Source organism: Trachemys scripta, chromosome 1, assembly GCF_013100865.1.
Source record: "Trachemys scripta elegans isolate TJP31775 chromosome 1, CAS_Tse_1.0, whole genome shotgun sequence".
Lineage (NCBI taxonomy): Eukaryota > Metazoa > Chordata > Testudines > Emydidae > Trachemys > Trachemys scripta.
The window spans coordinates 215,457,263-215,482,473 of NC_048298.1; the positions used below are offsets into that span (position 1 = coordinate 215,457,263).

At 38.3% G+C, this 25,211-nt stretch overlaps 1 protein-coding gene and 1 non-coding gene across 2 annotated transcripts in view; both read right to left on the minus strand.

Moving 5' to 3' along the window:
• FRMPD4 (FERM and PDZ domain containing 4) overlaps positions 1 to 25,211 on the minus strand; it is a 448,829-nt gene that overhangs the window by 211,926 nt on the left and 211,692 nt on the right. The window lies entirely within an intron of this gene.
• On the minus strand, positions 23,394 to 23,567 carry LOC117871421. The gene has a single exon (XR_004644228.1). It is a non-coding gene; the product is annotated as a U2 spliceosomal RNA (small nuclear RNA).

Here is a 25,211-nt window from a genome sequence, read left to right on the forward strand (position 1 = left end):
AGTGCCCCTCTAGAGAGATTTTTATTGTAATAAAATAATTATGCAGAATCCATGTACTGTCTGAGATCCTTATCTGATTGAGAAAAGAATAAACAAAGCATGCCTTCAGATTCTGGAAGACATCGGAGGACTCTAAGTACAGAGATTTTAACTAAAAAAATTCTTAATGATTGCGTGTGCACTTTCAAGTGATTATTCCAGAAATGTTGTGAATTGCCTGCCTCTACATCCTTTAAAAACTTAACCAGCGGAGAGCGACAAAGCCTCTATTTGGGCTTCAGAAAACATATCAAGGCGAGGAAAGAAAGCACTGAACATGGACCCCAAATTATTCTGAACTCATTAGTGCTGGAAGGGGAAACTGAGAGAGGACATATGAAGGGGAAAGTATTTGCTAACATATTTTCAAAACTGTGTGACATTTCAGTTGTATATGCTGATCCAAACATTAATGTCCTGTCCTCCCCCTCCTTCCCACACCCCAGTATATTGTCTTAGAGTAAAACTAGCTATTAGCCAATTGTAAGCTGTTCTCTTTCATTTTCTTTTCTTTTTAAATTAATGTGGATTTTTGTCCTCAAAGGTAAAAGACTCGGAACACTGCCCAAATGCAGGATGATAGCTCCTGAAGCACCTGGCATTGGCCACAGTCAGAAGACAGGATATTGGTCTAAGATAGACATTGGTCTATCCCAGTATGGCTGTTATGTTTTTATGTTCTTCAACCACATAGCTCAGTCAATGCAGTTCCATCTTCACCTGCAATACTTCTGCTGATATTAAAAGAAAAATGTGTGTTTCTTAATGTCAATCAGGGGTGAAAGTAGGCCGGTACGGTGTACCATTAAGAAGTGATCGCCGGTACCAGCCAGTACACAGCCGATGTTAAAGTGTTGTCGCAGCAGCGCTTTAACATTGTTGCCCCTTTTGCTTTCCCCCCCCCCCAAGCTACTGACGGGAGTGGGCAACAGGGGCAGCTGCCCCGGGGCTGGTGATTTAAAACGGCCCAGGGCTCCCGGATACTGCTGCTGCTACTGCGGCAGTGGTCGGAGCCCTGGGCCCTTTAAATCACCACCAGAGCCCCGGGCAGTGCGGGACAGGCAGCACAGATAGGCTGGCTTGGCGGAGGCTGACCCCCAGCCCCACCTAGGGTGACCAGACAGCAAATGTGAAAAATCGGGACGGGGGTTGGGGGTAATAGGCACTTATATAAGACAAAGCCCCATAAAATTGGGATATCTGGTCACCCTAGCCCTAGCCCCACTGCTTCGACTTGAAGCCCCACCCCTTCCAGAGCCAGGTCCCCATACGGGTAAGTGCTTAATGTTACTTTCACCCCTGTGTTCAGTTAGCATCAGATATCAGTTCAGACAACAGATATAGGTTAATTCCTACAGACCCTGAAAGCAAAACAAACTCTAAATGATTTGTTGTGTTGCGAACCAGGAAAAACAACTTCAGCAAACAATTCGAAAGATTCTACAACTTTCACCTCCTCTTCAGTCTAAGCATTTCTTTTATTTCTAAAAAAGAAAAGGAACTTCTTACATGTATAGAAGCACACTCAGCACAAAATGAGTAGCAGTGGAGGGTGCTAAACAACCAACACAAGTATCAATACTGGACTCATCTGTCTGCTCTAGCATTCTGTACTGAGACAGTGTACTCTAGACATAACAATTAATTTTATAGTCATAGGCTATAAAATCTTGACAGTTTTTTGTACATAACCACATAATAATAATGAAGGGTGAAGAAGCAAATGCATTTGTCCAGTGGCAAGATAGAATGAGCAAACACTGCATTGGGAGGAGGAAATAAAAAGCTCAGCTCTACAGATCCCAATTTATTTCCTTTTTATATCCTATATCCACCATCTTCATGGTATAGTCTTTTAAAAAAATTTTATAGCATTTTATACCACCTCAACAATGCAAGGTCAATAATACATCATTACCTCCTGATATTTTTATTCCCCTTTGCAGACACAACTGACACTATGAAAAATCCTTTCAACCAGTGCATTCAAATGACATTTGTACTAACACAGCCAAACTGAAATTCTTGATCTAACCAGTTCTGCCCAGTGGCCATCCCTTGCAGGCTTTGCACTCTTTTTCCTGCATATTGAGCCATCACGCTGGCATCAACACCTGGCTTCATAATAATTGTACATATTGCCAAACAGGAAAGGCAAGAATACACATGCAATAGCTTCCTTATGAATCCCATCCCTTCTACCACAACTCCTTGTAGTTAATTCTATTAGAACTGAGAATACATCACAATGAAAAATGACATAGCATAAAACATTAACATTTCAAGTACAGAATGTGTCCTCATTACTCCAGGTATAGCTTTGATAATACTAGTTAACATGCAACCATTAACAGATGACTGAAAATGAACATTGGGCATACAATGCAATACAACCTTAGTAACCATGCTGTGTAAATTTTGACTAAATCCATAACCACTTAACGAGCTCTGTGAGTCTTAATATAGCTGCCTTAAACATTATCTGCTGTATTGCAAAGGTAAAATTCCCAGTGAATGTACACCTGAACATTATTTATAAAAGCTTTGTCTTCAGAGACACACTCTTGAGCCAGAAGCTGATTAATTAAGCCACTTGCAAGGTAAACCAGATTTAACGTTTTCACCAACTTTGGGGGCAAAATTCATATTTGTGACATTTCAAATAGGAGTGGGATAACAACATTATACAAGAACACAGAGTAAGACAGCACTTCTCCATAACTTCATGTTAACTCGGTATTAACCATAACCTGGGTTAACAAACTCCTTAGCTATCAGCCTGTTTTTTTCCAAAGACACCTCAACTTTGAAGTTTACTTATGCTAGGATTATTATTTTGTAAATAACAGAGAGCACTCAAGTTATTACAATAAATTATTTCTTGTACCTTTCCTTTAAGGACTTCAAAGCAGTTTACAAACTTTATTGAATTAAGCTTCACAAAACTCTCATGAAATGTTATCATCCATCCCTGTTTTACAGATCGGAAAATTACAGCGTGGAGAGACTAGGTCACACAGGAAGTCTGTGGGAGACGATTGAAGTAACATCTCCTGACAACTCAGTCCTTTGCTTGAACCCAAAGAACAACTCTCTCTCTTCTCTTTTTAAACAGAGAACAAATGGGTTAGCCAAACCAAACTGAAGAAATATGGCACAAGCTATATTTTCTTAGTTGCATGGTTTGCAACAAAACAGCACAACAAACAGAAATATTCTCCTCAACTGCCTAAAAACTTTACTGGCCACAGCAGTGAATAGAAGCAGTGGATTTCATGACACTTTCAAACAACTCAGGAATGTTTTGCCAGTATAGTTATACCAGTATTGCGATACCAACAAAACCCTCTATTGCGACTGGTGTTATGTCTGTATAAGAGTGCTTATACTGATGTAGTTTTTTTTCAGTCCTGTATAAACATGTGTATACTAGGCTTTTGCTGGCATAGCTATGCCAATAAATCATAAGTGGAGACCAAGCCTTATACTTTTAGTGTTTTCTCTGCAGAAGTCAAATACTAGATAGTACTGTGATAGATATTAGAATCCTATGCATTATCTTTGATGTAACATATTGTATTAAGTTTGTGTGTCACTGTGGGACAGAGATTGTAAGCAACTCCAGTGGGGAGGGGTACCACAGCTCATCCAGGAACCAAAAACAGTGTGTGTGTGTGGGGGGTCATTAAGGTAAATCACTTAGATTGTAAACTCCCCCACAGACGTACCAACTCAGGGAGCTTTGCATATACTGGAGCAAACAAGGGTTCCCCAGAGTCCAATGGACAAAAAACACTTCAAGACAGCCGCTTTTCAACAGCAACGCCTCAAAAAATGGCAGAGCCAACCATACAATGGGGATAGAAAACACACTGACTAGAGGAATTGCCCACAGTACAGACAATTTCATGACAATAACCTTCCTTTTGTAGCCTATCTGAAAAAAATCTCTGCGGTTAATTTAAGATACCTTAAATATCCTTTATGATATTTAATGCCACTGATATTTATATATCTAGGGATTCCTTGTCAAGTAGATAGCAATATAATGTTCACAGTGAGTTAAATATTTATGTTACATCTTATCAAATTACAACAAGTTAAAGCATTTTCTTCAAATTAACTCTTCATTTTTCACCTGATCCCTCTCTTCAGTCTTCACTGATCCCCTGGGAAATATTTTCACAGTGGAAAGCATGCTGTGTCATCTTTTTATTTCCCAACCTCCTTTTAAACTCTTAGACTGTAGTGCAGTAACCTGCATTAATCATTCATGACTGTATAAATATATGAAAAATTAATAGCCATCTAGAATTCCAGGGTGTCCACTTAATGAGTTGGGACTGTCAGGTAGTAGCACCATGTCCTCAACAGTATATATATATATATATATAAAAAATAATTTTCAGTAAGGTTAATCAAATAAGATCATCTGCTACAAGACGAGCCTCTAGGAATTATGATTAGGCCATTTAAAAATAAAATTCAGGCATTTTTGTTTCTAACTAATATTTTTTAAATATACTTCCTGCCATTAAAAAATCCCCTAACCCAGGGGTGGCCAACCTGAGCCTGAGAAGGAGCCAGAATTTACCAATGGACATTGACAAAGAGCCACAGTAATACATCAGCAGCCCCCCATCAGCTCTCCCCCCCACCGCCGCTCCCACCGCCTCCCACCCCCTGGCAGCCCCGCCAATCAGCACCTCGCTCTCCCTCCCTGCACCTCCCGATCAGTTGTTTCGTGGAGTGCAGGAGGCTCTGGGGGGTGGGGTGGAGAGGAGCGAGGGCATAGCAGGCTCAGGGGAGGGGGCAGGACCTGTGGCAGAGCCAGGGGTTGAGCAGTGAGCACCCCCCGGCACATTGTTAAAGTTGGCACCTGTAGGTCCAGCCCTGGAGTCGGTGCCTACACAAGGAGCCGCATATTAACTTCTGAAGAGACGCATGTGGCTCCAGAGCCACAGGTTGGCCACCCCTAACCTTTCTTCTTGTTTACTACAAAAAATCTTCTCATAACAAGTTCCATCAAAACTATTAAATTCACTACTAAAAGGTTTGCAAATATTATGAAAAACCTGGTCCAAGTTTTGGGTTTGTAGTGAAACTGAAAACCAGGAGTAGTCGGTCTGGTTTTATTTTAAAAGTTTCTTGTTGGATGAGATGCATTTTGGTAATGTCAATAGGAGTGATGTTTTATGCTGCCGTAAGTCAGTTAATGCAACAGTTTCCAATGTTATGCAGCACTGAATAATACAAAAACAAATTAAAAGATGAGATTCAGATTATGTCATGACATTGCTCAAATGCCCTGAATTGTGCTCTGCTTTCCCCTTTCAAAATCAGAAGTACATACAACTGCATTCAAGCTGAATAGGACGGACAGCACTCCTGTGCATATCTCCAGAACAGCTGCTATCAGTGCCTCTATCATGGTTTCACCAGACAGGCTGTGCCAATCTTAACTCTGCTTCAAGGTGGTAATTCACTGAACTACAAGAAGCCCTCATAACAGTTCATTTTTAGAACCACCAATTTTGGCCTCATCAGTAGTAATTTACAAGCTTTTTACTGGTGCTGAATCATACACCTGGTACATTTATAACTAGCCATAAAAAGTTATGACAACTGCACAGCACAATATTAATAATAAAAACTGGCTGCTCTTTTAACTGTTTGTAAAAGGTCACTGACAAGTTGTTAGCCAAATATTGATCATTATAACATAAATCAGCCCTAAAATTATTTTCCTTTGAGAGAAGACATTAATAAAATGACAAGAAAAATAAAGACCGAGGCAATTCAGATGGAATGAATAAATAACAAACAAAAACAAGGTATTTAAAGTCAACCTCATGACATTTTAAAAATGAATTTCCACACTGGTTCTTCAGAGAGTAAAGCACTATTTGCATCCCCATTGCAATGAACTATTTTATGATCAGGAAAGGGCTCACTACCAAGACTCGTGGTGGATTCTCCATTATGGACCATTTTTCAATCAAGATTGGGATGTTTTTCTAAAGCTGTGCCCTAGGAATTATTTTGGGGAAGTTCTATGGCCTGTATTATACAGGAGGTCAGACTAGATGATCCTTAGAATCTATTATTCCATGACCTGTAAGGCTGTGTAAGTATATATGTTGTGTTTCTGCATGACCTTAAATAATAGATAGCCCTAATTTATTCAAAACTACTTTATAGTTACCTCTGAGCAATTCATGTAGTTTTCCAAAAAAATCAACACAATTTTTACAAAATGAAAAACATAGCTCTAGATTTCACATATTTCATGGGAAATTAAGCAACCTGTAAGCCAAATAAAACTGTATACATTTGTAAGGTAGAAACTGTAGGTTGCAGGGCCTATTCTATCCTGACTTCCGTTTTCCACTGCTTCAAGTTTCCACACACTCACACAAAATTCCTTTGGGCTAAAATTTCTCATGCTTAGTCTCAGCTCAAAGGTGAGTTTATTCTGGGAAGTCTGTATATATTTAATTGTGCATAGTAAGCAGACTGGGCATTCTGCCACTACAGAGGAAGACACAACAACTACTAAATTTTCAATTTAAAGGGGCTGCTCCTGCCATTCTTAATTTGGCAAAACTCTAATTCACCTGGGGTCAAATTCTAACCCCACTGAAATCAATGGTAAAACTCCCTTTGATTAAATGGGGCCAGGATTTCACCCCTAGAGTTTTGCCTACATGAGAATTACAGCAGATCTTCTCTTGGTCTTTTAGGGTATGTCTCCACTGAAGAGTTCTTCTGGTGTTGCCTCTGACCATTCTCCTAGTCACACTTTGAACCTTCTAACTCAGTGGTTCCCAAACTTGGTTCAGGGCTCATTCAGGGTAAGCCCCTAACAGGCCATGAGACGCCTTGTTTACCTGGAGCGTCTGCAGGTATGGCCGTTGGCAGCTCCCAGTGGCCGCAGTTAGCCGTTCCCGGCTAGACCAAGAGTTTTAGAGCAGACAGACAGTTTTTAGGATTGTTCCCTAAAATCAGACACAAATAACATAGTTCAAATATATTACACAAATGTGGATGATCAAAGCTTTGGGTTATGTCCTATTTTTAAAATGATATGGAATTTTAGAATTCAAAAACCTCGCAGGCACAGAAGAGGAGTGCTTTAGGGATACGAATTGAGAGAGAAGCCGTTTGGCCAAATAGGAGCCAGCAAGCATCCTATAGAAAGAGGCATGAACAACAGATAAAGGCAAGAGTTTGAGAAAAATACAGTGTGAGTATATATGTACCCTTTCTTTAAATCCAAAGCAGATAGTCAGATTTTTTTTTCCTTCGGGTGGGGGAGGGATATAGGTAAAATTCATGGTTTTCATGGTAGAAACTCTACAGTGAAAGAGATAAAAGCTTTAGGGATAATACTTTTTTTCTTATTCCAATAAAGTTCCTTGTTCAGTGCAAGAACAAAACAATTCTTTCTGCAATTTTTATCACGGTCACATGACTGGCTGCTAAGGAGGGAAAATTGGAGGAAATTAAAGCAGCGATGTAGGTAGGGTTGGAGTTTATGCTGAGCATTCCTATTCTGAAATCCCTGGAGTTATATCAGTAAGAATTTGGCTCCTTGTTTCCATCATCTTTCATTCGAAAGAATGTGAAGTTAAACTGATATATAATCTACACTTCACTTGCCAGATTATTAAAAATAATAGATCCAGTTCTGGTTACAAAGGGGTAATTCCACTGGCTTTGATGTAGTGACCCCCTTACACTATTGTGAGATCAGAATAAGAATTTGTCTTTAAAGCTTTGAGATTAAAAGGTGTGCACTAATCTAGTATTCCTTCCTCCTCCTTTTCACATTCATAGTAAAAGCTTTCTAATTGTTATATTCATGAAAACTACTTGCAGTAGAGGTAACTGGATCAGAGTGATTTCATTTAGTAATTCTTTCTAACAGAGTGGCCAGAATTTTTACCAATTTGAGTAATCAGCATAAGAAGAGAGGAATGAGATTGTAACTGTCTCTTTTGCATCTTCTTGTAACTATTGTGGCAATAACCTAATTCATGTGTGAAAGCAATGGCCTAGATAGGGTATCTCTTGCTGTGATGGGGTTTTCACCCTACACCAGCTCTGACGGGTTAAGATGGCACAGATAGGACCAATTAGCCTTATAGGATGCACTTATTGGAGAGTCTGGCTCGATTGAAAATTACAGCCAATAAAGCCCGGCGGGGGGAAAAGCTAGCTAAGGTATAAAGCCAGGAAGTTTGCAGCAGAAGGGAGTTAGAGTTTTGTGAACAAAAAAGAATGTTTGCTGAAGGAAATTGTGAGCTCTTACATGTCTGGGTACAATGTAAAAATGACATAATGAATGGAAATTTCAGCATATAGTAACTCAAAAAATCTAGAGACAAAATTAAAAATACAGGTCCAGGTAAAGACAACACATGTAATTCAATGCTTAAGCACTTACCGGAAGAGAATTTAAGAGTTTTATTGAAATTATACGGGGAAAGGATATACTACCATCAGAATGGAAGCAAGCGGTGGTATACCAATAGGAAAACCTGGCAAATTGCACACAGGACCTGATGCTACTCTGTTTGTGGACCACTATGTTATTTGGGCCAATTACAGAAAACTTAAGATAACTGGGAAAGAAACCAGGGGGATTTCAAAATGGGGAGATACTTGGGGATTTAAGTTCTCACTTGCTAAAACAAAGGGAATGATCTTTACAAAAAGAAAGACTAGGAAAGAATGGAACCTATATCTCTATACAGAAATAATAGCGGTAGTTCAAAATTTTACATTCTCAGGAGTTATGTTCCATAGCAAACTTATTTGGAAGAGTCATATAGATCAGTGGTTCTCAACTAGGGATGTGTGTACCTCTGGAGTACACAGAGGTCTTCCAGGGGGGACATTAACTTATCTAGATATTTGCCTACTTTTACAACAGGCTACATAAAAAGCAGTCGCGAACTCAATACAAACTAAAATTTTGTAAAGACAGACAGTGATGTGTTTATACTGCTCTATATATTATCCACTGAAATGTAAGTACAATATTTATATTCCAGTTTATTTATTTTATAATTATATGGTAAAAATGAGGAAGTAAACAATTTTTCAGTAACAGTGTGCTTTGACACTTTTGTATTTTTATGTCTGATTTTGTGAGCAAGTCGTTTTTACGTGAGGTGAAACTTGGGAGTACACAAGCCAAATCAGACTTCTGAAAGTCTGGAAAGGTTGAGAGCCACTGACAGAGATAAGATCAAGATTAAATGTTAAAGATGGGCTGAATCTGCTTGAAAGTATTTCTGAGAACAATTGGGGTGTAGACAAGAACACACTGTTGATACTATATAGCGCAGTCATAAGACCAGTTTTAGATAATGGATGTCAAACCTTTAATTCAGCTTCTAAATCAAAACTTAAAATATTAGCGCCAATCCAAGGCCAAGCTCTACCAATTGCAAGTGGTGCAAGCATTACAACTCCGTTGTGTGTGCTGCAGGGGGCAATCACCAAAATGACTATAAATTTAAGGATGAAATAGTTAGATTTAACTTCTTGGGCTAAGGAAACAGTGAAGGTAAGAGTACTAAATGAATATATGAGGATTGTTGGGAATTAATTAGACAAGAGTAACTGGGTGCCACAAACTCCCATATGCTAACATGGTCAAAAGGTGGCTAAAAGAGTTGGGTGAAAAGGAAGGACTGGAAGAAATTAAAATCTTTAGTCATTGGAAATCAGATTATAGCTGGACAGTTATCTCTTCAATTGTGGATTTGGAATTATACAATAAAACAAAGGGAAGAACAGAACTGTCAAATATGACAACTAAGATTTGTGTGTTTATACATGGCATATGAGGTCAGCATTGCCAAATCTATGCTGATGGCTCTAGAGATAACAACACAGGCAGAGTGGGAACTTTTATATCCCTGAATTTGGAATTAAGAGATCTATGACACTATCCAATTTTGTGGCTATTATGATGGACAAATTGATGGGCATAGTGTTGGCTCTGATCTGGATAAGGGATGTACATGCCCAACTATGATTGCTATCCTATCTGACTCTTTATTGGGTATAATGGTGATTAGAAAGGAAACCATGGAAAGCAGGAATGACTTAATCAATGAACTACTGTTCTTAACTACGAAGATAGCACAATTAGGTAATCATATATTAATAGTCAGGAGTCCAGGGCATGTCAGGATACTAGTCAATGAAAAGGCAGATAAAGCAGCAAAAAAAAAAAAAAAGTACCTTAAAAATAAGGCGGTTGATATAAAGATCCCTCTACGTAAATAGGACTTCAAAAGTTTGGTTAAGAAAGAATTTAAGAAGGAATGACCAGAGCTATGGACCACAGAGGAAAAAAGGGCATAGGTTCTAATAAATAATAATAATAAATTAATGGAGATATCCCATCTCCTAGAACTGGAAGGGACCTTGAAAGGTCATCAAGTCCAGCCCCCTGCCTTCACTAGCAGGACCAAGTACTGATTTTGCCCCAGATCCCTAAGTGGCCCCCTCAAGGACTGAACTCACAACCCTGGGTTTAGCAGGCCAATGCTCAAACCACTGAGCTATCCTCCTCCCCCCCATATTCCTATGAAATATGTCCTAAGCTTGAGGAGAATAGTATACTTAATAGCAATGATAGCACTATAGATATCATCAATGCTTCTAACTGGTCACTGTGACCGAATAGTAATTTATATTTCTTAAACCACCACAAAGATAAGTTGTGGGACACATGCAAAATCCAAGCAACAGTTGAGTATCTGCTGTGTCAATGCAGGGACGATAATATAGAAAGAAAGATTCTTTATGGAGAACTGAGACGCCTCAAGGTGAAAGAATATAGTTTGAAAGGATTGGTAAGAGTACCAGGAAAGTAGGGTAGCATTAGAAAAGCACTACTTTGCTTTTTTTAAGGATACAAGACTGGGTGAGAATATAGATTTTTGCTTATTCAAAAACTGCAATAGATGGTGGTCAGAAGCTCACATGCTGAGGCTGACACACCATAAAACAACCAGAAATGAAAAGAAAAACAAAACAAAACAAGAAAGGGGTTCCAGTGTGGAATCCAGCAGTCACTCTCTGGGTTTGGAGAGGGAAAAGGAGGAAACCCAGTAATCCTGGCCCTGAGGAAAGGGTTTACCCAGAGCGGCGAAGAAGAAAGCCTGAGGGGAAAAGAATAGGAAGCAGCCCAAAGAAAAAGCAACAAAATCAGAGATTGTGCAGACCTTGCGGGGTCCCTGGGCTGGGAGCAGGGGGTGGGTCCAGGTTCCTCTACAAGCCACTGGGAAGTGGCACAAGATCATGGGAGATCATTGGACAGTTGGTCCAGAGGGACTTTGGTACCTTGGAAGGGGAGGACTATATCATGACCTGACTGGAGAGAGAGAGAGAGAGAGAGAGAGAGAGTCACAGTGTGAGTAACCAACAGAAGGGGGCGCCAGATCGGGTGGGAGCTGATCCACAGATGTAGCCACAAGGAGGTTCCACCTGCAGTGAGTGTACCCCGCTACACTTGTAATAAAATTTTAATTACCCCACTTACTGTATTGTAACTTGTGCTTCTTGGTTTGTGAAGACCAGACATTTAAAGGCCACAGCAAGAACAACATGCTTGAGCAAGGCTCTTCATTTGGCAGAGTATAATTCCTTCCCCTTCATTCTCTTTCTCTAGGTTCCTATTCCATGCCTCTCTTCATGATATTAGAGTGCCTCGCCATGTAGAGTAGTGGGATGTTATCTACCTTTTTCTGTTGACTGTGCAAGTTTCCCAAATGATAATAGGAATAGACCAAGAAATATTACTAGTTATACAAAGATCCTCTCTGAGGGAACATTCAATTTGAGACTAGATGTATAAATGAATCATTTTAAACTATAGGAATTCATACACAGAAGTCAGAGAACGGTGACTAGAATTGTGGCAGGATCAGGAAGGCCAATGTATCCATTATAAGCCACAATTTTGAGATTTAATTTGTTAAATATAAATACTAAAGAGTCAGCGAAATGACAGAAGAAAATACAAGTATAAGCATGCCTTTCAAGGCTTCCTGTCCCTTCAGTAGAGGTAATTCTTCTAATCATTGTCTTTATACTGCTGAATGGTTAAGAACAGAAGATTTAGAATTAAGTACATTAGATGAAGATAGAGAACCGCACTGAAACTTTTACCACGGACTGGTATTTTGCTAAGTGGAAGTGAGGCTGGGGGAGGAGGAGTAAGAATATGTCTGGGATATCATTTGGAGAGTTCACTTTAACATATTTAGCTGCAATGAGCTCCCACTTTCCTGTTGGGTCAGCATAGTGATGATACTTATTAATCCAGTTTGCTACTGTTTGTATAGAGAATAGAACACTTCTCCAGCTCACCTTTTTTAACCTTTGGAACATTGTCAGATGTGTATTTGTAAGTGGGTGGAGGGACAGAACCTATTTCTGGGGCATACATGACAGTGTGGTGAAGTATAAAGGTTTTATCAGCATGAAAGTGGAATAGACACTTGATAACACGTGACAAAGTCTTCAGTAAATTGTGTATGTCTTCCCAAGTGAATGCCGACAAAACCTTCAAACCACACCAAAATGTATTTCGTTTACGCCACATACCTTACAAAAAAATTATTTTACGTATGATTTAGAGGTCTAAAGCGTGTGAACAAAATTCAGGGGGAGCCATAAAAACATGTAAAAGAGAACTAAAGTAGGTTTTCTAGACATAAATAAGTCATGATTTGAAGGTCTGATATGGGGTTTTCTTGGCATTTTTACCTGTAGAAGAGCAGTTACTAACACAGAACTGACTCTTGCCTGCCTTGAGCCTCAGGCAAGGTAATTTGGTGGAAGGACCATTTCACTGGCAAGATTTTTAAAAGTCAGCAGCTGTTTGAAGTTGCTACATGTTACAATAAATCCAAATGAGATGAATTAGTGGAAAAAATGACAGATGAGGTTGTCAAAGGTGCATGATGAGTTTGTTTAGTACATGGCTGTGCAATTTATCAGCTGCACATATGTAATTTTATATACGTTATTTTACACACATACCATGCAACAAGTGTTTTTTCCTCCTAAGTATTTGTTTGACTAACATTTGGGAAATGCCATATGTTCTACAGATGAAACGTAACCGAATTCTTGGCATCCAGGTTGGTTTCTTGTAAAGAAGCATTAGCAGCCTAATATTGTTTTAAGCATGAAAAGCCCTATCTTTTCTATTTAATGGAGCAACTTATTTATTTGGTGTGCTATAAGTAAGGCTATGATTTTGTCACGGAGGTCCCGGAAGACATGGAATCCGTGACTTCCTCTGTGATTTCAACCCCGACGGCTGGGAGCTGCAGGGTCCCGCTGCCTCCCACAGCGACAGGGAGCTGTGAGGCATCCCCACTGCCTGAGGCAGGGGGCCTCCAAGCTTCAAGCTGCCATGGGCAGCGGTGGTACCCTGCAGCTCCCCACCACCACAGTGAGTCAGGGGTATCCCCACAGATACCGGGGGCAGGGGGATCCCCAACAGCTCCCCATCACAGTGGCAGCAGGCGGATCCCCGACAGCTCCCAGCCACCAGGAGGGGGCTGAGGGATCCTGCAGCTCTGAGTCCCCACAGGTGGTGGTGGCCCTGGAGCTCCCAGCCACCCCATAGCTGCCCAGCACCTTCCCATTTTATCATGGATATTTTTAGTAAAAGTCAGGGACAGGTCACAGGCTTCAGTGAATTTTTCATTATTGCCCGTGACCTGTCCGTGACTTTAACTAAAAATATCCGTGACAAAATCTTAGCTTTAGCTATGAGACAAATGTCAATATTTTATACAGAGATGGAAAGTATTGAAATTAAATCCATAAAGCCCAAAACATACCAAATAAAGCTGGTTAAATAAAAGGAAAATGATTTTCCCACCAAAAAAAAAAACTAAGTAGCTCCCATTACAGTTTCATTACAATGTGTCTGAAATGGATACATCATCCGTTCTTCAGAGGTTTAAAAAAAATTACCAACATTTTTATTGAAATAGTTTTTGAAGTTTTCCATTGACTGAAAATCCAGTTTTCAAATAAACAGAATCTTTCATGATTTAAAAAAGAATTCTGATAAAATATTTCATAGAAAATTGCACAGAATCCAGAATGTTTTTATAGTAAAGACATCTTTTATCAAGTTTTAGATTTGCAAAAAAGCCATTCATCAACTACAAAAATTTTTTTGGAAAAAGTTTCAAATAGCTGTAATGACAAATAACATAGAAATAGTGCTCTTTATAGTTTATAACCTTTACACTAAGGATATGTTGTAGTCCATCTATTATTACATTTTCAGGTTTGTTAGAAACTTGAGAGACCCATTTTCTGCATACAACAGAAAATTATAAAATAACATAAATGCTACAGTTTCCGAACACAAGACTATGCCTGAATAACACTGAATGCTTATAAAAGAAAGAAAAGCTAATTCTGATAATAAATAACCTTATATTCTGAGTGAACATAAGAATGGCCATACGGGGTCAGACCAATGGTCCATCTAACCCAGTATCCTCTCTTCTGACAGTGGCTGGTGCCAGATGCTTCAGAGAGAATGAACAGAATAGGGTAATTTTGAGTGATCCATTCCCTGTCATGAAGTCCCAGCTTCTGACAGTCAGAGGTTTAGGAATACCCAGAGCACAGGGTTGCTTCCCTGAACATCTTGGCTAATAATATTGACGGCGCTGAAAGTCCAAATACACTATATTGACTGGTATCAGAGGGGTAGCCGTGTTAGTCTGAATCTGTAAAAAGCAACAGAGGGTCCTGTGGCACCTATAAGACTTCCACAGACAACCTGCCAACCTTAAGCATATTCTCACCAGCAACCAGGCACTGCACCATAACAACTCTAACTCAGGAACCAACCCATCAACAAAGCTCGATGCCAACTCTGCCCACATATCTACACCAGCAACACCATCAAAGGACCTAACCAGATCAGCTACAACATCACCGGCTCATTCACCTGCACGTCCACCAATGTTATATATGCCATCATATGCCAGCAATGCCCCTCTGCTATGTACATTGGCCAAACTGGACTGTCACTACGCAAGAGGATAAATGGACACAAGTCAGATATCAGGAATGGCAATATACAAAAACCTGTAGGAGAACCCTTCAACCTCCCTGGCCACACAATAGCAGATGTAAAGGTAGCCATCTTACAGCAAAAAAACTTCAGGACCAGACTCCAAAGAGAAACTGCTGAGCTCCAGTTCATTTGCAAATTTGACACCATCAGATCAGGATTAAACAAAGACTGTGAATGGCTATCCAACTACAGAAGCAGTTTCTCCTCCCTTGGTGTTCACACCTCAACTGCTAGCAGAGCACCTCACCCTCCCTGATTGAACTAACCTCGTTATCTCCATACTGATTTATACCTGCCTCTGGAGATTTCCATTACTTGCATCTGAAGAAGTGAGGTTCTTACCCACAAAAGCTTATGTTCCCAATACTTCTGGTAGTCTTAAGGTGCCACAGGACCCTCTGTTGCTTTATATTGACTGGATCATCCTTGGTCATATGCTCACTGACAGCCTTAAAGAATTCTAATAGATTGGTGAGGCATGATTTCCCTTTACAAAAGCTGTGTTGACAACTCTTCCCCAACTTATCATGTTCATTTACATGTCTGATAATTCTTTTCTTTACTATAGTTTCAACCAGTTTTCCCAGTACTAAAGTTAGGTTTGCTGGCCTCTAACTGCTGGAATCACCTCTGGAGCCTTTAAAAAAAAATCAATTTTACATTAGCTATCCTCCAGTCATCTGGCACAAAAGCTGATTTAAGCAATAGGTTACATAACCACAGTTACTAGTTCTGCAATTTCATATCTGAGTTCTTGCATAACTCTTGGGTGAATCCCACGTGGTCCTGGTGACTTATTGTTTAATTTATCAATTTGTTCCAAAACCTCCTCTGACACCTCAATCTGGGACAGTTCCTCAGATTTGTCAACTAAAAAGAATGGCCCAGATATGAGAATTTCCCTCATATTCTCTGCAGTGAAGACTGATCCAATGAATTCATTTAGCTTCTTTGCAACAGCCTTGTCTTCCTTGAGAGCACTACTGGATCGTGTATGCAGTCCACAGATGTGTCGGAAAGCATGGTGCAAGCAGGTGGCCTTTCCCAATCTGCTCTAAAGCAAAGTCCACAAACTATGCTGAGTGAATAGTTCTTCTCCTGCCTGGGGTTTGGCTTTATTAACAAAAAACAAACCAAGTTAACTGACATTCAATTCAGGATTCCTATTTCAGCCCACACCTTCCATCTAGACAGCCACTCCTATCTCCCTTACATCTGGCCTGTGCAACAAGTCACCTGTCAATCAGCAGAACCCATTTAATCTTTTTCCGGTACTAAATCGGGAAGGGAGTCTGGCGAGAGGAGGTGGGGTGGTGGCTAGATGCGGGAAGGATTCAGGCAAACAATTCCAAGCCTGTTTCACATGGCAGACCTAATACACAGAACCTTGTTTATCTACCATCGTCAGCTCCCTTTAGCCTTCTGCTAGGCAAATTATTTCTTTCTCCTATACTATTCGTGAACAATAATAATGTAGCTGTGCAAAAAATCAATTTATCCAATAATGTTTATTTCCTTTGAAGCTGGTGTTCCTTTAATGTTAACTTTTACACAAATAGTTTCCCAGGTAAATCTAAGGGGCAGTCACTTTTCCAAAAGAGAGATGGGATATTATCATAATCTATTTTTGTCTTCAGGTGCCCACTGAAATGTAAGACCTTATTCTACCTTCTTCTAATTATAATCTGTATGGCCTCAGCCAGATTTTGCCTGACACCAAACTGTACAGAAAAATTGTATTCTGCTGGTATAATGGAAATGAATTAGTGAGGGAGATAATAAGCATTACTAACTTTCAGTGATCCCTGAAAATATATTTCTTAATAACACGTTGTTTATCATTGGGTCAGGAGAGAAAGAAAGTTGAGAGCCATTCTGTAATGACTTTTAAGCTGTGTTTGGTTGCTTAATGCAGCTTCTAGCTTAGTATAATTGAACAATCTTATTATTCAAGCAGATTTAAGGTTTGGTCTCCTACATAGCAAGAGAGTGCCCGAACTCCTGGGCTACAGGCCAATCTACAGTAGGTGTTTCTCCGTCTCCTGTTGAAGCTATTCCACTTTGTATCAATAAATAGTCCTTGGGGCAAAGAAAGAGTGAAAATGATTATAGCCTGGTGGTTAGGGCATTCACTTGGGAGATGGGACACCCAAATTCATGTTCCTGCTCCAATGACTATTTTATTATTTATCCACAGTGGAAAAGCTTCAATAGGTAAGAATGAGAGCACCCCATAGCCCGGAGCAAATATCCTCACCCATTCTGTAGGAGACCCAAGTTCAAATCCTTTCTCCCTACCAAGAGGAAGGGGGAACTGAACAAGTATCTCCCATATCCCAGGTGAGCCTTAACCACAAAGCTAAAATTTATGAGGGAAGCGGCAGCAGCTTCTCCTCCCCACATTTTGTGAATCTAATCCCTTAAAAGCACCAGCAAAACAAAACATTTTTGGTGGAATTAAACATTTTGTTCCACCCAAAACAGACTTCTTTTGATGATTCACCAAAATTTTTCAGAAATTTTCAAATTCAATTTAAACCCCAACCTTTCTCCCTCCCCCTCCCCCTCTTGACTTTTTGGAAAATCAAGTGAACCAAAAAATCAATTATTCATCCAGCTCTAGTGGCCTGGCTCAGATGTCTCACTTAGCTACTTCCCAATGCCATTTTAGAGACATACAGCAGAAATCATTTTAATTTTACAGCTTTTTAAAGATAGCAAATCAAATTAAACATAATCCCTTGCTGAGTACCATCTATATGTTAATTCAGTTAACTGAACTGATATTGAGGATTATTATATATATATTTATAAGATATATAGGCACACACATAAAATAATTTGCAATATCAGTTCAGTTAACTGAATTACCCTCAGTTTCTCCAACCCAGGAGCTTCTGTCATTTTGATCCTGGACTGATGTGAATCACTCATTGTTACAATCACCATCACTGAAATCCTGGGCCCATTGAAGTCAATGGCAAATTTTCACATAATAAAAGCTATTTTCTATAAATCTAAACCAATAAATTTCCTCTTTCAAAAAAAGAGCTTCTTACATCTTTTGTCACTATGGAAGCAAACAAAACATGTTCTCACACACATAGGCACACTCCAAATGTCAGGATCAAATTTTTGTCAAATAGGATATCCTTGGTTAAATGAGGCTTATGCCACCTAAATGACCAGTATCTAGAGTTTGGTCTATGAATTTGTGTTTGAATGCAGATTCAGAGGAAGGAATATTAATTCTCTAGAACTGCAGTCATAACATTTTGCTGGACATTAATCATTATTCATACTATGGAAGAATGAACATTGCTTTGTAACTGCTACAGAGTATGTCCTGAATGTATTCGTTCTCGATGCTATATACTTCTCTCCTCACGATGATGGACAAACAAGACAACGTCTTGCTGCATTTACAATGGAAGTTGGGAACAGAATTCAATTTGCAAGTACACAAATCAAATACAACTGAAATAATAAGAACACCACACAGGCTATGCAGAGGAGCAACAAACCTTTTTATAACTACAACACCCAACAACAACAGAACCAACCAAGCACACTGAAAATTTCTGGTAGTTATATAGTGTTTGCTCACTAGACTGAATACAGCACTTCATCATAATATGATTACACTGGAAGTCTGTGCGTGTTTCTATGTTTTATTAAGCTCCATATTCACTTAAAAAGGACCAGAACAAGGAATTGTATTTTCTACATGAAGGAAAGATATCAGCCTAGCAGCTGATCATCACATTTTGATATAAAACATGATATAAAACTTTATGAAACAGTTTTGAAAACACTCATGCAATTTAAGTTATTTTTTCTTCTCTTTCTTAGAATTTGGGGGTTCCCTTGGTTCACTCATAATTAATCAGGTATGTTTAAACATCTTTTTACTATTTCACCCGGCAATTCTTAAAGGCATGAATGTCACAGCATATATTAAATATGTATAGAGTCAGACATCGCTTTCATGATTAAAGTCCATTCTCGAAAATGACATCAAAAAGCTGTACAGATTATATACGATAGAATCTGCTAGCTGTTGGATAGAATATATCACAATATGTACATATTTGTTAAACGATACCCCAAAAGCAAATAGTGGGCTGTTTCAACCTTTCATTTAAAGCAAAAAACAAAACAAACCTTCATTGCATGTTACCTTGAATGAAGATCATTAATAAGAAATGTAAGATACAGAGAATAAGTGAAATATGGAAAAGATCAAATCAGATCACACCAAGCACAATATAGAGTTCCACTTTGCTTTTTTGCTTTCATTCATATATGCTGCCATTAACCTTAAATTCTTGGATTTTTAATGTATGTATGTGAGCTATGGCCTGCTTATTATTTCCTGGATACTGAAGACCCACATAGGTGTTTTGTAAAATGCTTCTTGGGCCTGCAGACCAGATACTGCCAAATAGGAGTTAACCTCACTTGTCAATGGGTGACACTTGCTTAATGACAACATTATTGTTGGAGGAGATTGAGGGTGAATGCTGACCATAATCTTACAGTGTGATATGCTCTGGGTGAAAATCTGACTCCGGTAAACTCTATGGCAGTTTTGCCTTTCCAGGATTTCACCCTATAACTTATTACTGTGTGGATACCCTGGGGTGAAGGATTCATGATTACCTTATTGTTTTCCCCGTGACTGTCTGGAATGGAAATGTTTTTTCTGTTTACTGAAATGGGAGAAATATGGAGCAATTTTCACATATGGCACCCATGGTGAGAGTTTTCTCACATGCAGTAACTGAAATATTTCTGAAGTTTTAAGGGAAGAGCTTAACCTTTTACCACCTTCACAAACATCATGATGCCATGATGTCCGTGGATTCTTACTGACCAGGCTTTTTTCCCCTGGACTTTCCTACCTTCTTACATAACTGAAGCTTGTTTGCAGTGTTGTAGCTGTGTTGGTCCCAGGAGATTAGAGAAACATGGGTGGTGGTGGTGAGAAAATACCTTTTACTGGACCAACTTCTGTTGGTGAAAGAGACAAACTTTTCCCTAGAGTTATTCTTCAGTACCTGTGTAGCTTGAAAGCGTATCTCCTCCACCAACAGAAGTTGGTCCAATAAAAGATACTACTTCATCTGCCTTGTCTCTCTAAAATGTGAAGTTTGACCATCACAGCAGGATGTTGCATCATGACACAGTATTACAGCAGTCTGAGGATATTTCAGGACTGTTTCAGATCCTGCAAGCCTAAGGATATGGGAACATCCAGCTCAAAATTGGGACAGGGGAAAACATGAACATGCCCATCTGATAGGGTTTGATTGATTTCATCTCCCATTAATTGGCTCCCCTTACCCCCCTCGTAGCACTAATGTATTAGCAATTTACAGCCAAACTAGAGAATTCTTCTTCATTTTTTGTACAATTTTTCTTGTTAAGCACTTAAAATGTAATATAAAAGCACTTAGCCACATTTTTATGTACTGTCTCTATTGTTCAAGTATTAGACTTTCCATTGTATTTTACATCAAAGACAAATGTTAAATAGTTGTTCACCCAACCTGAGTTATATAACACACATTTTTCCAAAGAGGAAATTTTTCAAAGATCTCTTTAAGCAGCAGATATTGTTAGATCTTAAAATCCCATTTAAAAAGTAAGCTCAGAAAATCAATATTGTTTCCATTTCGAAAGAAACCATAAAAAGAAGAAACTTGGTAGAGTCCGAGATTTTGCAATCCTCTCTAATTAGTTTTATGTACCCAATAATTAGTTTAAGTTTTCAGCCCCTCTTTTTCTCCTTTAAGTTAAATTCTTTTTTATTTTTAAAACAAGTTTGATTCTTTTTCTCTCTCCTTTCTTTGCTCCTTAATGTTGGCTCTTCTGTGTGTTTTCCCCTCTAGCATGCTCTGTTCCTTGTCTCATCCTATATTTTCTCTTGCCCCTTTTTCCGCCAGTTTCTTAAAAGTGACCCCTCAACTTGAATCCTTTTTTAAAAAGTCCAAAGTGGTTATAGAAAGTACATCCACCCAAGACACCTGGCGAATTGTTGTGATTTGCTTTTTTTTTTTTAAACATTTCTTTCCCCACTTTTGTTGTGAGTGTGGGGAAAGGGGAAGGAGAGAAACCCTACTGAGGCCCTGATCCTACAGGAGGATCCATGCAGAGAACTATTGATTTAGATAGAACTTTGCACTGGCACAGGTATACACACTAATGAATACATACTAATGAAGATCAGGTCACCAGTGAGCTAAGTAATTGACTATTGCAGCAGAAACTGTGAAATTGATCACAGCATATAGAGTTTTCTCTCAAATGCATGAAGTAAAAAAACTGGGGGGAAAACAAAAACATTTTTCCTCTACTATTTCATTTACAGTAATTATAGGTGCAATGTGTAGAAATACGCGGTCAACAATTTTCAGAGAGAATATGATTTTTTTTTAAGTTAACGTGTTCCTGTAAGTAGAATACAAACCCTATTTAAGTTCCATTTTTTAAACCCACATTGTTTAAGTGGGAAAAATTAGGCAAAGTGAGTTCATTTCTCCTTAACAAAAAAAGGGGAACAAACTGAAAATATTTTTTCAAGGATATGTAATTCAGACAGAAATATTTTCTCTATATATGATCCTTTGCCAAGAGTTATTTTTTCTGTACAAATGTGAAAATATCAAAATTGTTGACATTAGAAGGATGGCAAAAATAAAATAGTAGATGCCCATCAGTTTTAAAAGCATTTTGATATTCCCACAACTCCAAAATGCCTTTATTTTACACTTAAGTGTTTCAGATTCAAAGTACATAATAAGGAGGTACTAACTTCTGTTAAGATGAATATCAAGAATTATTGATGTGAGGTCATCTGGATTTATTTGAAGGCATAATAAATCTGGATATTCACTGCAATATGATTTAATCATTATAGGCTCTTTTATGTATAGAGATAGTTTCCTGCCATTGGTTTTGGTAGAGTATTTTATGCCTTTTGTAAACTACAGTACCCCATCTGGTGCTTTGCAATGGACAGAGCTATACATCAAGCAGTCTCTTTCCAAAGAAAACATTGCTGGATTGTGGGCTGTTTTTCTATCACTACTGATTCAATAACTAGAAAAAGCACCTGATGTAAACATCTGGAAATAGAATGCAAATCTGATGCAGAGATTAGCTAAATCTACATTATATATTTCCATGTTTACTCTTCTTAAGATCCACATGTTAATTTGAAAGCATAAGTAATCATTAAGGTGTATAATTTGGCATATTTTATAAGCATTTTGTGATATCCTCTTTGTTTGGCTTGTAAGGTTATACACAGAAATAAATAAGACTTGTTCTATCAGCCCATTTATATTTACCAAAGGGAAACATAATGGCTTCTTCATTACATTCTCTTTGTGTGTGTGTATATATATATATATATATATATATATATATATATATATATACATATACATATACATATACATACACACACACACTCTCTATAGAACTCAAATAATTGGGAGCAGCATACAAGCATCAAATGGCAGAAATTGGCCTACACTATTTAAATGACTGGGAATTCGTTGAATTTTTAGAAAGTAGATTATAGAAACATTTCTTTTTCAAAATATAAAACAGATATCATTACTATAAATAAGAAGCTCAAAAAGCAATTAGATAAGAGCACAACTTAATATTCAGAACTGGTCAAAAGAGACTATTTGAACTTTTTCCAACAGAAAATGGTCTTTTTAAAAAGCAAAAGCTTTTGCAAAAAGCTTCCAGTTTTTTAAATGTTCCATTTTTTCCACTGAAAATTTTGATATTTATATTTTCAGAATCCCCTCACTTCTTTTTTCTTTTTGTCACTGACTGCAATAGAATAAAGTTCTCCCTACCCAACACACTTTTTCCATTTTTCCTTTGGCCATTTGGTAACTTTTCAATAATTGAAGAACTTTGAAAAGTCAGATAGTGGCCAAAGAAAAAAATGAAAATGCGAAGAAAACCCTAGCATTATTTATTCAATTGCATTCAGTATGGAAGAGAGTTAGGGGAAAAATAAAACACAGAAGTTTCAAAATTCCAATTCCAAATTTTTTTTGAAAAGTTTCAAAAAACAAAAACAAAAAATAATTTTGAAATGAAAATGACTTCAAAATCTGAATTTTTTTGATCAGGTCTATGATGCTGTACTCTTATTTTTTTTTTTTTTATTCTCCCCAAGAGGAGATGCACCGTTCCTGGAGACACTGCAATACCGGGTCAAGCAAGCTCCTATTCCATCCCCCTGTTCCAAAAATCAATTTAATATACAGTCCTCAAATAAAGGACATATCAGATACTAAACTGATAAGAACAGATACTACACTTGACCAGAGCTCAGAGAGCTCCCAGTTTTCTCTGCCTCTGCTTTTGGTACGCATATCATTCAGAGGCACCATTAGGTTCATTATCACTGCCATCTCTCTACAATACCTGAAGAAGAGCTCTGTATGGCTCGAAAGCTTGTCTCTCTCACCAACAGAAGTTGATCCAATAAAAGATATATCTCACCCACCTTGTCTCTCTATAGTTCTACCATGACAGTTAGCCAGATATATTCCTTAACCTTGCAAGGTAAAGTAGGTTCAACCAGAGCCTACAGACTGTCTCTCTTCTACTGTGCACTCAAAATGAGATGGCTTCTTTCACCAACGTGGTACAGAGAAAACAGTAAAGTTACAGTAAAGAATTGCTTCCCAAAAGGGACTTGTCATCTGCAGCTAATGTAGGTATTTTCATGAAATGAAAAAGAAACAAAATTAAAGCATGATACACCTTTCTATACTCATTCTTTGAAGCATCACTAAATTCAAACAATAGCAATAGACTTAACTCCATAGTAACTAATACCATTAGATGTTCATTTTTTGCTAGGGATGGAGTTACAACAATTCACATTTCAGGAAATTATTTTTTTATGAAATCCTTAAGAGCTCAAATACATTCCAAGCTGTCTCAGGTAAAAGGCTTTTTCCCCCCCATTCTTTTTCTATAGTTTATTTGTCCCCTTTCTATTGTAAATAATGAACAATGTAATGGGCAAAATGCCCTACCAAATAAATCTATCATTTTGCATAGAAAGTGGCTCGTGTTTGAATGAGAAAAAAGAAAATGGTATAATTTCATAAGATTCTGTTTTCTTGGAGTTGAATTTAGACTAAGAGGAAAGAGGAACTGAAAAGGTCAGTAAATGTACTTCATTTATTTAGGTTTTTTATTTTAATATTTAAGATCTTTATAATACTGTACATTTATGCTGTTCCCTGATGTTATCATTTGAATTATGCATTTTCTTATGCTGAGATTTGGGGATCAGAATAGAACTGCTCGATTTCATTTTATACTCCTCTATTCTGATCCCTGAAATACTTGTGACACATTCCAGTGATTCCTGTAATGATACCTTTAGAGCATCCCACACATTTATATTAACCTTCACTTGAGTTCACAAATATGTTCCTGGAAAATCCTGTTGCTCAAAAAATCCTGTGTGTTCATCCAGCAGAGTGAGTAAAAACCAACTTAATTGTCCTTACTTGGATGAGATCATATGGGGGGTACACTACATTCTGTTTGAACTGCCCACATCATTCTTTTTTTTTTTATCTATTCCAAGCAAAGGAAAAGAAGCGAATAAAACCTTGCTGTGGCAACAGTGGGAGAGGCAAAGGATTAGAGCTGTGCTATTTAAAGTAGTAGTAAATGTTTGAGTTCAGTCTTCAGCTGACAGTACTGTGAGATATTAAAAAGGTAGGTTGGGGGATCTTTAGCTGTGGTCACTCTGTCACAGCCAAGTCCCACCATGGCATTTCACACCCATAGTGAAAGACAGGGCTGAGGTTTTATTTACAGTATTTATTAATCACGTCTTCCCACAATAGGAACAGAGGCCCTTGTCAATGCTTAATTTTGTAATTATGGACTGTGTATGATGGCTGGATGGGTGTAGACTGTGAGGGATGTTCTTAAGGGATACTAGATATCCAGCTCTGTGGAAGAG